General features: G+C 40.0%; 1 protein-coding gene across 6 annotated transcripts in view; it reads left to right on the forward strand.

The window, feature by feature from the left end:
* Window positions 1–14,339, forward strand: part of ncalda (neurocalcin delta a) — a 70,110-nt gene that overhangs the window by 20,667 nt on the left and 35,104 nt on the right. The window contains exon 1 of one of the 6 annotated variants that reach the window (XM_028017051.1): window positions 7,938–8,225. The exons of 4 other annotated variants lie outside the window; for them this stretch is intronic. The gene's annotated coding sequence lies outside the window, so the exon portion shown is untranslated. Of the gene's footprint in view, window positions 1–7,937; window positions 8,226–14,339 lie in introns of those variants that run through there. One more of the 6 variants, XM_028017045.1, reaches the window with a different exon arrangement.

Raw genomic sequence — 14,339 nt, forward strand, 5'->3', positions numbered from 1 at the left:
TTTTAGCGGTTGTAGGAATTCCTATTTTGTCTCTGGTAAAAGACCAGAATCTATTTTTCCCACCAGTACTAGACTCGGGCTTTTGCTTAGGCTATATTTACCCAGAATGCCCCTTGCTGTAGTCTGCTTCCTGCTTTTGGAGCAGTCTCCGGTCCCCTTCGCATTGAACCCTAGCCAGAGTTCACTTCATCCGAACAGAGACCGAGGTTTTTTTGGTCCACATCAGAGTTCGAATCAGCATTCACACCTCCCCAAGCGAACTGGGCTTTCTAGGCAAACCGACTAGAGTTTGATTAAAGCAAACTGAACAGGACTTGTGTGAAGACTCTCATCATAGTTTATTTTATAATCTAATCTTTTTTTTGACACATTTCTTACGTAATCGTTATCATACATATGCTACACTGACATCTTTTCCAAATTGAAACGTCCCAACTCTAAGACAGTAGAAGTAGCAGCTAAGCTGCGAGACATTTGACAAGGCAGCATCATCTGTCCATCCTCACCACCCCTGGATGTAGTCTTTAACACGCAGGGACAATGACTCTATTTCTGTCTGACCGTTATTGATGCAGGTGTAGGAGTGTGTTTGCATGTGTGTTGCCGGCTCTATATTTCTCTGTATTCTTCGCTTAGAAGTGCATGGGTAAGACAGAGCAGGGGACCGCAGGGTGACTCATAGGCGAGGCGATGATGCATCTCCCTTTGCTCCTGATTCTCAACCTGCTGCTCTCTGATAAGACGGAGACTGAGACTGTGGGCTCTGGTTAATCCTCTCACTGGATCCAGCCGGCCATCTGTCAAAAGGAAAAAGAAAATTTGAAGAGACAGACTGGTCATCAGTCTTTTCTTTTGCCTTCCGTTTATAGTTACTGAATCACTGTGGATGGAGTGGGCTGTAATGTTGTCGAATAACTCTTATGACAGTTTGCAGCTTGTGTAACAAACCTGGGGGGGGGGTTTTCTCGTTATTTTTTTTCTCCAATTTCCTGTTTCTTCACTGTCTACCTTGTTAACTATTAATGGGATACATTCAAATGTTATGTAAATAATATTCTTCGCCCAATTCTGGATTCACATCAAAGGCTGACTCATCCTCATGTAAGAGAATTACTGAACATGGCTGTCAGGAGATTAATGACAGTGTTCAGTTTGTCCAAAGCTGAGAACCTTCACTGAAATCTAGTCAGATCAAACTTTGATCTAATTCTGACTTGTAAGATTTCATGACATGAGTCCTTGACTAATTAAAATGCCGCGCTATTTTTCATCAAAGTGAAATCTGTCAGGTGAAGTGCTATCTGCTTGCTGTCATCGTGTCATGTAGTTTGTTCAGGTTAGAGGATGTTGTTATCTTGAGCTCCAGGTATGAAGGTGAACACTTTAAGTTTGACACTATGTTGAACTTCTGGTTCAAACTCTTTATTTTGAAGGAAGAATGAGTTGAATTGTGCATTGAAGGATCCTCCAACAAAGCGCACAGCTGTTAAAATTTTAGATTTTTCCGTTTCTAAAACTTAAGACGGTGACGAACCATTTCCAGAATTTGTTCCTACGTTAATGTGACATGCTGTATACAGTGGATCACATCAGGGAGTAATCAAAACCACCTGCAAATAGTTTGATTTGGCAAATTATTGATTCCCCTCTAAAATAATTATAATTGCCTATTTTAACAGTTCAAACACCAAATATACCGTAAAATGTATTAATACACAGTGGAAACCATTTTGGCACTTCCAACATCCACGGTCTTATCTACGCTATCAGCGAGAACATTCAGTCAGTGCCAAGGAAACTGAATGGTACTCCTTGATTGGCTGCTTTACAAACACCATAGTGTTGTAGGTTGTAAAGTAAAATGGCGCCTATGTATCTCAACTTCCCAAGCTGCATTTTCTGTCGAGTATTTTACATATGCCCCACAAAAAAATCTGTGAATGAATTATCTCTTCCATCAATAATTTGTAGTTATCTTCCATGAAAAATAACGAGTGCTGATTCGAGATTAGGCGAGGATTTACCGCTTAATCTCGGCTCATGAATAACCGAGATTCTGTTAGGAAGGAAATATATGTAGAAAATGTACAGTTACCTTGATAGCACAAGTGTGCACAACCTTGCATAAACTGTGGGCCACTAGCAATGCTAGCTAGCTAGCTAAAGTTTCATCTACTTTGTAGCTTCCTAGTAATGCTAAGTTAGAGGGCTAGTTTACGGGTTCTTTTGTGTAATCTTTGCCAGTTGAAAATGAAAAAATACTTTAACTAACCTGGACTGAATAGTAATTTCCTAAACGGAAATCCTTTTAAGCACAGTTTGAAATTTATAAAACCTCTACTGTCTTTGTAAAAAAAAAAAAAGAAAAAAGCATGAGTTCACATTTTCCCTCCTTTTTTTAGCGTCAGGGTGAGCTTTAAGTAAGACAAGCTGAATATAAAAACTAGTCAAAGTGCATCACTCTACACTGATTAGTTTTCGTCGTTTCTTAAATATGTCTTTATAAAAACAACATAAATGTGATTCTACTGAGTAATAATAGAAGCCAAATCTACGTTTTAATTATTTAGCAAAGAGAAACTTGTAGAGAAGGAACATTAAAGATTCAGTCAAGAGAAACAGTGATGCTTATTGTTTTAGTGGACTGAATACAAGTAGAACATCCACAGAAAGGAAAAGTAACTAAAGTTCACAGGACGTATTAGTCAGAAAGGTCATCATATCAAACAATATAATAAAATAGACAGCATCATCAGACCCTTGCTGCTGTTTTGGAGATGATGGCACAGTTTCTGTCAGTAGGGGGCAAGTTTTGATGTTTCTGCTGATTGTGAACATCCCCAATTATTGTAATATTTAACACATGGTTAGCATGTCGCTCACCATCCTGGAAGACAACATAGAAAATTGTATGTTGAAATTGAAAATAACCACAGAGGGAAGATTATCTGTAAATGCTGCATACACACCAAGAAAGCAACACGTTATGTCAAACCTTCTCACTACAGTTGTATAAAGACAATGTTTCCAACTGGTTTCTACTTTTTCTAATAGTAAATAAATAGTTGGACTTTCTTTGCAGTTACGAGAGAAGTCGATGCTAATTTGTTGCCCTGCAGCGGCAACGTATCACCTTATGCCCTTCAGATTTATCAATGGCCAGGAGTAGCTCAGCAGCAACTTGTGTTTGCAGGGTTATAGCAGAAATATTTTGTGACCAATGCTTTGGTACTGCCTTTCTTCATCCTTTCTAAAGCCGTTTATTTACGATTTTCTTGAAAGGAAATTCCATTTATGTTCTTCCCCTGAACTTCTGTCAACCTACCGCATTTGTTTCTTTTAGTGCACTGTTTTTAAAGTTAGAAATCCATGTGTTGTTAAACTGGCTATAACATTACACAATACCGTAGAGCTCCAAGATGCTGTCGTCACTCGTGTTGGCACCCAGAGCGGTGTGTTGGATTAGCCTGTTCAGCGAGGCGCATCAGCTCGCCCACCCCTTGTGCTGCTGTTACATAACACACCAGGAGGAGATTTGTCTACTCATCCCAGTGATTTGTGAATTTAACCACTTCCACTGATGAAAGCTCTGAGATCAGCTGAGTTCAGCCTGCTGTTTGTGCCTTTTACTCCAGCTGCTGTAGGATAAAGCAGAGTGCAGTCACACAGATTCCTTTTGGCATTAAGCTGTGATATATTTGCAGCCATATGGTATGTGGGAGCTGAATGAAGTCTCTAGGCTACCAGCCAAGTTTCTGATGGTTTCTGGGTATATAACTGGCATCCACAGTAAAGTGCTACACATTTATTGTACAACACCAGGCTCCTCTTTGTTTTTTCTTTTGCAAATTATACTTGTGTGTGACGACAGAAATACTCTGGAGTTCCTTTTATCAGTTCCTTTTAATCACAGGGTCCAAACTCCAGTCTCCAACAGACAGTTGCCTACAACTTTTAGACGTCTCTCTGCTTTGATAAACCTGAGTCAAATAATCAGGTCATTAGCAGGACTCTGGAGAACTTGACTGCATGCTGAGGTGGTAATTCAACTGTTTGATTCAGGTGTGTTAAGCCAAAACACATCTAAAATATTGCAGGACTCCAGCCCTCGAAGCCTGGAGTTTGACTTCCCTGCTCTTAATGTTGGGCGACTCTTCAGTGTTTGGGGTTCTTCAGACACTGTAATGTTACGAGACATGATGGCTTCAGGCAAAGTTTTGTTGAGTAAAATTGTGGTTAAGACATTTAGTTTCGGTTGAGTGAAGCGTACTGTCTCACTGTGCCTTATATCTTCCCGTTGATGCTGGAATATTGAAATACTTGACATAGTTCAGTCTAAATGTAAAGAAATGAAGAAGATTTTGTGAAACTGTCTCAACTTTGAAGTATATGATCAAGATTCCCACATTCCTGTTGTTCTTCTGGATCAGGAATTGGCACTTTTTATTCTCACCACCACATCACTGGCTCGCTTGATTTTTTTGTCATATTTTATGATCAGTTGACCCATCTTGGGATGAAGATTCAGTGCTCCATAAGTGCCCCTTACTGGTGGGATGATTATTTAGTCAGTATCACTTTCATTTTCAAGTAGGGAAGCACCCACTATATCGATATCCAATATAAATATTACTGTTATGGCTGGAAACCAATACTTACCTATATTGTACAGTATAGATTATATATAAGTCGTTATCCTTTTGACAATGACGTGACCACCCTGCTGACTTCACCACTGCTTTTTTGTTTCAGTTAAATTACCCACAATCCCTTGCTGCAGCACTGTCACATGACCAACATGTGACAGTGGTCCCCAATATCTTGGGGACTAAGAAATATCTGAGACACAGCTGGGTACAGTGCTGCAGTTTGAGCCAAAGTACAGCACTGCCATAACTGTGCTGCTCAAATTGTGTCAATTTTATTTTTTGCAAAGTCTTGCTTTCCATTTAAAAGGATCTTGGTATGAATTAGTTAAAACCTGCTAACTGAAATGAAATTCTATGCCATATACCAAAGAACTAGTTAGGAGAAAACTAAGCAAACAAAAAATAACATCCTTAGGTATAAGTATTGAATTTATTATGAGTAAAACAATATTCCTATTACTGTCTTTGTATGTCCTCTGTCTTGGATAATTCCTTCCTGTTCCTGTCAACTTTACACATTAGACAGTCTGGTTAAAGTCTGTTTGCTCATCTTCTCTTGTGTTTACTGCATGGTAGTAATGCAGCAGTGCCCCACAAAATATTAATACCACCATACATGCTTGCATGTCTAGGAAGTGACCACGATTGGCACATTCGATAATTGTTTACTTGGAATCTAAGCTTCCTTAGACTTAGTTAATCAGAAAAGCTGTTTACATGGCAGCGATTTATTTGGATTAAGGCCTAATTGAGTTTATGTCAGGATACTAATGTGCAAAGCAAGCACGGACCTGAAGGTTTCCCTTCTGTGGAGAGGACGGAGGTCTGCCGATGCTAAGCAGAGAACAGGGCTGGGTTAAGTAGAATGAAAGATGAGAGCAGACGCTATGGACCTCTGGTGGCTGCAGAGAGGTTCAACAATACATTCACAACAAAAGGACAGATCGAATCTAACTCTAGCATACGTATATGTGTGAGTGTGTGTGAGAACCATGTTTTTATATACCTGTGGGGATCTATTTCTGTTGTGGGGACATTTTCTTGGTCCCCATAAGGGGAAATGTTGTTTTTGGGTTAGGGGTTAGGTTTAGGGCTAAGATGTGAATTAACTCTTGGTTAGGATTAGGTATGTGATGGTTAGGGTTAGGGCTAGGCTGTAGAAAATGAATGAAAGTCAATGGAAAAACCCCACAAGATACGAAAACAGGACTGTGTGTGTGTGTGTGTCAGTTGATTATTCTGCTGCTCAGATCCTGTTGCCCTGTTGTTGCCTTTTCGTCCCTGGTAGCTGATTATCCAGTTTATGATTTGTTGCATCCTAATCCCTGAAATCCAGATGTAGGGAACATAATCCCAGCTTTCTACTACAAATGTTGTTTTTTAAAATTTCAATCTGACTTCCCAGCATCAATCAAGTGTGACCGATAGAGTCTTGCAACTCATCCATCATCGGCTGCATTCTTTGTTACTATTTGATCTGGCTTCAATGGTTATTTTTATTCCATCCTTTTATCATTCCTTCATCTGATTTTAGTAACACTGCAGTCAGAAGTGGAGTTATTTAGGTTACAAACCCTCAGCCATTGTGCATCGATTGTTTTTCTTAGCATCCAGAGGAAGAACTTCCAATGGATTTTGCCTTGGAAGGAAAGTTGTTTTCACTTCCGCTCTTGCTGCTACTTCCTGAGGGTTTTGAGGAAGGAATTCCTTCTTGTGCCTGTTACCCACCCTACATCCTAAAACACATGCAGACGCTAAAACACACACACACACACGACTCCATGGAAGTGCTTTTTATATAATCTATGTGGTTTGCTTCAACATTTATGTTTGTCATTTTTCTCCAGTTATCCACCACTCCCTCTCCATTAACAAAATAGGTTAAACAAATAAATGAGAATGCGATCTATATCTGACTTTTCATGACAAACTGAAAGGGCCAAATTTCAATCTTTTAACCCAAAGAAAATCGGATACGCAGCCAATAGTTTTCAAAGCGTTTGCCGTCTGAACTGCTATGAAGCATTTTCGACGTTTATGTCATTGACGTGAGACACTCGTCAGATTTCTGCACCCAAAGAAGCCAGCTGTGCATTGTTTACACAATACTTGTGTAAACAATGCACAGCTGTGAGACGTCTACATTCTTCTTCTGCGCATGCGGGTCACTTTGGGGCCATAAACTGTTCACACAGAAGTCTGGTTGCAGTCATGTTCAATTAATAGTATGAACGACCACGCAAAAAAAAAAGGATTTCAGCTAAAAAAAAATCTTGAGTTGAGCATCAAGACATGTATGAATATAGACATTTAACAGTATGTGTGCAAATGGCAAATAAAGATAAGAAACATGGTGGAGACGTTATTTCAGAAGACACAAACGTTAGTTTAAAAAATAGTGTGTCAAACTGATTACCTACCTGAGCATCATTTCACTTTCTGTCATCATCCCTCTCTGCTTTGTGCCTACAGCTGTCTTCCTTGCGTCTGATTGGCTCCTCAGCGGGATCTTTCTAATCATTTTTATTGTAGCTGCAGACATTATTAAATGACTGATCCTCTCTCTCTGTCAATTTCCTCCACTACTCTGCATCTTCTCTCTGATTCGCCCACTCCAGCGTACCCTTACTCACCCCACTCCACCGGTGGGAGGGTGGTTGCTTTCTCCAGGCTAGTCCTAACTCCCCCGCCCCACCCACTGCCGACCCTGGGCCCCACTTTGTCCCATTCAACAGGCCGACAGATGCTGCTGGAATGAATGGAAGCAGACGAAAGCTGTTGGTGCTCGCTGCTTCGGTGGGTGTAGGAGGGGACGCGGAGGGTCTCTGAAGTATGGGCAGTGGGGGTAAAACATGACCAGTCTCACAAAGGAATAAAAGCCCCAGACAGACCATAGCAACGCAGAGCGCAGGGTTAGTTCAGGTAAATGACACATTTTCACATCTGATTGCATTCAATAAATGCCATTGAGCTGAACATTTTCCAGTTTAGTTACTGATCTTGTTGTGGAGCTCAGCAAACGGTGGGAAGCTTAAACAACGAAATAAAATAAAAGGACAGATCTCTGAAGATCTGTCCTCGTATCTCAGATAACCTGTTGAAATCACTGAGGTGCAGTGTGCCCTGTTGCCACAGCAACATGGGCTTCTGCTTTTCTGTCTTTTCCCTCTGTCTCTCTCTCTCTCTCTCTCCCGTCTACTTTAAAACACCCTCCCAACACACATACACACACACCCCTACACGTCCACATACTAGAGCGCGGTCATGTGACGACGCTGACGTCAGACCGGGGAGGCAGGCTGAGAAACGAGTTAGTTTGTGGGCTTTGAATAAACCTCCAGCTCAGTCTGGGAGTCTGTCAGTAACCGTTAGCTCTGCTTCAGTCGCCCAGTCCGTCGCTCCTTCTCGCCTCCCCCTCCCTCCTCCTCTTTTTCATTGTTTGCTCCAGCGCTGTCCGCTGTTCTCGCCTGTTGCTTCTTCTGCTCCTCCTGCTGCTGCTGTTGCTGCAAACTGAGTCTTTAGTGAAATTCCTGTGTGATGGGCTGCTGAACAGCTTTTGGTCGGCTACAAAGTGAGGTAAGAACCTGTATTTTGTCTGCGTGTGTTGGATTATGTGTGCGTTAGTAGCCTGGGTCTGCCTGGGTACAGAAGAGGTTCATTGGTTGTGTCAGTCGGATACTTGTGTAGAAGGGAAGTTGTGAATTGTGAAACTCCTTTTGTTGTGTTTTTTCAGTCAGCCCTTCACGTTCTTAGCTAAACCTGACATTTGAGTGATCTCAGAAAACGCTGTGTGATGTGTGTGTCGGGGAAGGGGAGCCTTCAAGGAGACCCCCACCCTTCCGTCAGCGTTCCTTCACATCAACAAACATAGCTACATCTGTTTTCAAACCCCCAACAGGAAGTGAGTGCATCACAGAGGAGAGGAGGAAGGAGAGAGTGAACATTAGGAGGACTGTGCGGGTGTCGTGATGTGTAGCGCCACATGGCTTCTCCTCCCCGAGCGTTGCTAATGTTAGAGGCAGTAGTGTGGGCTGGGAGCTGCTGGCGCTGACTGCCAGAGAGTCGGAATGGGGGCTTGTGGGCTGCAGAACAGCTGCCACCTGCCCCCTGCGATGAGGTGGGAAAGCCTCAGCCGCTTCAAAAACACGCATGCATTTGGATTCCTTGCAATCTCACACTTATCTGAGATTTTTTTTTTTTTTTTTTTTCCAACAAATATGTCGGGGGAAAAAATATTTTTACAGAAATATCTGTGGGAATTTTCCTGCTTCTTCCCCCCTGGTTATCATAGCTGGTATCAAAATAATGCCAAGGTTTCAAAACTCCCTCCTATGGTTTAATCTCCTCGTTTTATTGCGACACCAGAGAAAGTCATGGAGTTATCCTAGACAATTTGCTGTCAAGGCAGCAAATTTCACTGGACGATACATTGTCCCAAAAGTTTTTGCAGTAAACAGTAATATTGTTTTTTTTTACAAGTAATATAATAACATTATAATGCAAGAACACATTCTCAAACATTAATGAGCTTTAAATTCTAATGAACATTTAACACTAGAACTGGAAGACATTGAAATACCCAAATAAATAAACAAAACAGAAACAACAAATAAAATGAATTATGAAGTCTCGTAGACAAAGTTATCCTTCAAAAAAGGATATAGCTGAGATCAAAGCACCAGACTAAAGACTTTTACCATCCGGTTTTTAGTAGGAAGAGAGAGAAAAGCGAAAACCGCTAAATAATGTAGATGGCAATTTTCAAGCTTGTTTTAATTTATCATGCCATTAATTGATTTATTGCTTATTTCGACAGGCCTACTCATAGATTCATCCAGCCGTATGAAGCAGAAATTAATTCTACAGCGCCCCTCCCCCACATGTTGCTGCACTAGTCGACTATCTGAAAAGAAAGGGTTAGGGTTGCTGTTTGAAAATATTTCGGATCACAAAAATATACAACGTCATGATTCAAAGGCTAAACTAGTACCCTCCACAGTCGACCTCATGTAGCCGTTTTCAGACTGCACAGAGCAGCCTGGACTGATTTTGTGCGGCCCACCACTCCAATTCAACATTGCCCCTCCACCTCAGCACAAGTGGTTAATGCAAATGGAGACTCCTTTTTTTTTTCAGGGCAAAATTATCACAGACAAATTAAAATCTTACAGTATAAAGTGTTGGCTACAACACAAAGCGTCCATTTTTTGTCATTTTTTATTTTCTCTTATGGGGGCCACATCTACCCAGCAGGCTTTGCTGCACCCTGATCTGCTTTTCATGAATTTGTTAAACTGGGCAATATTCATTTCAATAAAAGTGATCTTGATTTTAATCACTCAGAATTGACAAAACAGATGTTTTGTTTTCAGCTGAGACCTATTATTATTTTACACAATAGTGTTATGTTATCTTATCTCCAGTTGGGAATATGTTGCATTTGTGTTTCACATTGTTTTACAGTTAGTTTTGCAGTTTATATAATGTTGTTTACTTCAATGAACTGGTGACCTGTCCAGGGTGGACACACAAAAAAATGATATTGGCTAAAATCAAAATCAATAGGTCAAGCTTTTTAAAGATCGGTGGTCAGCCAGCAAGCTACCTAGCATAAATGAATTACTTGGGCTTATATTCGGCTCAGATAGACCGAAGGGGTACGATAATCTATAGAATAAATCATTTCTGGTGTGTTTTTTCCACCTTCTCTGTCACTGCTTTTCTTCAGCTCCGAGACATTGTATTTCTCTTCATCTGCTGCTCCTCTGCTGCTCAGCAGAGCCTCCCTCCTCTTACTTAATGATGTGGAGACCTGCCAGTGGCATGTAACAGCTCTCTGTGACACAATCTGAAGTCTTAAAGCTGCAGATATCTGCCAGCCCATCTAATTAAATGTCCGCTGCTGTTGAGAAGATAAAGACAAAAAAATTAGCATTTGTTGATTACATCAGGATTTATGGCTTGGATTTCAGAGAAATGTCATGGTGACATAATACCCTGCATGGTGCATTTGTCAGTGAAACGTACCAGATTAGATAACGGTCGGGCAAAAAAAAAAAAAAAACCCGTAAAGTTAAAGAAGCGCTTTCAGCTTAAGAGGAAAGGTTTAATCTTTGGTGTTTTGCAAAGAAATACAATTAATAGAACCAATTAGTGCTTTGTAAAATTCTTTCAGGCTAAAGTTTGAAATGCGCTTTCAAGGCTTTGTAGATGAGTAAGTGCAGTAATGGAAAAGATTAAGATTTCAAGATTTCTTGAGGGTTTTTTTTCTTCTTTTATGTAACACTTAAAATAATAGAAATAAAATACATCAGCTCATGAAACAAATTTTAATTTTAGACAAAGACAACCCGTATGAAAGCAAACAGCAGTTTTGAAATGTTAATTAATTCCGTTTATAGGGGGGGGGGCATGTGAAAGTAATGCTGACCTGTGGGAAAAAGGCTTAGCAAACCTGACAATAACCGGTTGCTCCAAACTTTGGCAACAACATCTGCCATCCAGGCTGGGAGATAACAGCCAATGAATCTCACTATGGGAGAACGCTGGCCCACTATTCTAAACACAGCGGTTTTGATTCTGCCACATCTTAAAGTTTTGCACACCACAGTATCTAAATCTGATGTCTGTCAAGACTTTGACTAGGCTGCTCTAAAGCTTTTATTAGTTTTTGGGTTGTTTCCTTTTTTTTTTAAAGCTGTTCAGACGTACACTTACTGGTGTGCCTCAGATCATTATTCTGCTGTGTGTGACAGCTGGGAGTTCTCCTTCTGGTTTTATTTCTAAGGAGGAAAGCACTCTGTGACCATCACACTAGCAGCATCATGTTTGAGCGTGAACATCATTTATTTTATTTTATTTTTTTCCTGAAACAGGTGTGTTGGTTTTATGGCACTTTCCCTTATGTCTGCCCACAGTATTATTCTGATCAATATTTTTCCAAACATTGATCATTTAAATATGTGTTTTGTTTGTATTTCCTTCTAATTCACGTAAAGAACTTTGAGATGTGTTTTCAGATCTCTCAGTTCTAAAGATGTCTTGATTCAAGTGGTGGCTGCTGAAAACAAAATGTGGTAAATCAAACCTCATCGTCCATAATTATTTTCGAACAGCTACATTTTCAGACTGGACTATGTTTGTTTTGATAGTTTTACTTTAAAGAACGAAACCTACATTTTGTTGTTTTGTCTGTTATTAAATTTACTTTGAGAATGTGAAACGTCTCAAAATGACAAGCCACTGTAGGTTTTACAAGGCGCTTATGTTGTGGAACAAACACTCCATGAATGGTGCAAGATGCAGGATCACAATGTAGGCAGAATGTTTACTGTTCTAAGATCATTAGGGTTGGGCGGTATCCCATGGTCACCAGCATAGTTTTGAATAGCATCATTAAAAATTCAGAATTTAATGCCGGATGTGAAGCTGAAACAGTTCAACTTACTTACTATTTGATTTTCTTCTGCAGTTTGTTTTCTTGGTATGCTAGTTTATCTCAAGCAGCATGCACTGCAGTGATTCTAGCATACATTTTCACACTGCCACTTCTCAGAAATACTGTACGTATATAAAATGAAATAAAAAGAAAACAACTTAAAAGTCTCTCTAATGACAAAACTTTTGAGTTGTGTTTGTCAGATCCATCAAAACAAAATCATTTTTATCACCCTCACCACTTTGTAAGAGAGCTTGACAGAGGTTCAAAAGAAAAAGGAAGAAGCGAGCTGCAGTGCACCAAAAGAAACACGAAACTAGAGGAGAGGTGAAGCTTACTAGTGATTTTTTTTTTTTTACTGTCATTGGAACCTGTGATCTATGAAGATGGCAGGGAGCAGAAGCTTGTTTTTCATTATGCACACTACAATCAAATCTGATCTTCAGCTGGGAGGTTTTTGTAGCATTCAGATAAGCAGAACGATGCTGCACTGGTTTTTAACTCTATAAAAGGAGTCAGACTTATGCAGTTCTTCAAGATTAAAAAGTGATGGAGCATGTAGACTTTGCCAGAATGAGCCGAAGCCAAACACGTTGGTGAGCCGACTGTGAAACTTATCGGCTCGGTGTTGCATGAAAAAATGTTTGATGTCAACATTGTTTCCCTCCGGGCAGTTTACTGTGCGACACCAAGTATGCGCAAACGGCCGTAAAAATTGACATTTGTGTAGACGTGACCGCAAGACGCTTGCTATGAAGAGACCTCTGTGGAATGAAGTTCGCTCACGTATGTGGGAATCGACATATGTGACATTTGATTTGTTGAATTCAACCTGAACTTATTTTAGTGTGGACAACTTTGTGTCTGGTTTCACTCAATGCACCTTGGAGTTAAAAAGGCCATGAAAATCTTTGTGGAAGAGCAGCTGGTGAAGAACTAAGTTTGACTGATATCTTGGCTCTACACCAGACGTTGATTGGTCGAATACATTCCCTTCACAGCCTTGTCAGATGACTTGTGTTAGTGGAAGCCAACTTCACGGGGCAAGGGAGTGATGTAGTGATGACCTGTGGGTTGTGTCACCGGTCAGCCGCAGGATGTACAGGTGTAGGCAAGCCTCAGAAATCATTTCAAAGCAGAAGAGTAAAATGGTGAGCTTTCTGATTTGAATTTCGTCCAGAGGTGTACTGACCCTTTGCAACTCCGTCACCTGGTCACGGTGAATCGTCAGATTGTTGAACTTCAGAGACGGGAGTGTTGAACAGAGCAACAAGGATTGTTTTCCCAATTTGTTTTTGCCAGTAAAGCCACAGCTTCTACTTATTCAAGTCAAACTTATTGTCTGTGGAAGCAGTAGACTTACTGTAGCTGGGCTCACAGACAGCAGTATTTACAAAAGTTGGACATGCCTGTGAAAATGACCCATATCTGCTTCATCTTTGTTGATAATGGGGCATTTTCTCCATGGTTACTGCTGATTAGATGCATTCCTTCTCCCTAATGAAATATTTGATTGCATCTTACTAAGATTATTTCTGAAGCATATGAATCTGAATCTTTTTACCTAGTAACAACCCCAGTATACACCAAGGGCTGCCGGTCCTTATCGAGCAGATTTCATCCATAGGGCTGATGATACGTGACACCTCTTGCCACATTCAGAGGTTTGTTTCTGCACAAGTTTTGTTTTACTGTTCTTTGTCTGTTTTTAATCTCTAAACTTAAAAAAAACATTAACTAGTAATCTGCTAACCAGTCACATGAGATTTGGTTTTTCAGAAGGCAACAAGTACAGTGTATAAAATATTGAGTAGATTTTGTATTTCAGAACCTAGCTCTATCCCATAAGACTAAAACATTGTGGAGTGTATTTAAAAAATATACATATATATGATAAAAATTTGATAAAAAGATTTATCTGTTCAATTATGGTTGTAAACAGTATAACAATAATCCAAAAATTAATTACTCCACAAACAGTCTTAAAAGTAAAAAAAAAAAAGTTATAATAATAATTTTAAAAATCAGAAAGTAAAGAGTTAAAAAAAGCTACTTCTACTTTGCTGCACCACCCGGAATTGAAAGTAAATAAAAATGCTTTAGCAGACAACTGAGTTATGTAATAATTCATTGTTATTTGTTTAACTGTTTTCTATGCCGTTGCCTTTTTTAATCTGCTCTAAAGTTATTAGGACCTGAACTTTGCACAGAGATCATCCCCATCACCTCACTATGTGTGTGCGGTTGTGTGT

The sequence above is a fragment of the Xiphophorus couchianus genome, chromosome 5, assembly GCF_001444195.1.
Source record: "Xiphophorus couchianus chromosome 5, X_couchianus-1.0, whole genome shotgun sequence".
Classification (NCBI taxonomy): domain Eukaryota; kingdom Metazoa; phylum Chordata; class Actinopteri; order Cyprinodontiformes; family Poeciliidae; genus Xiphophorus; species Xiphophorus couchianus.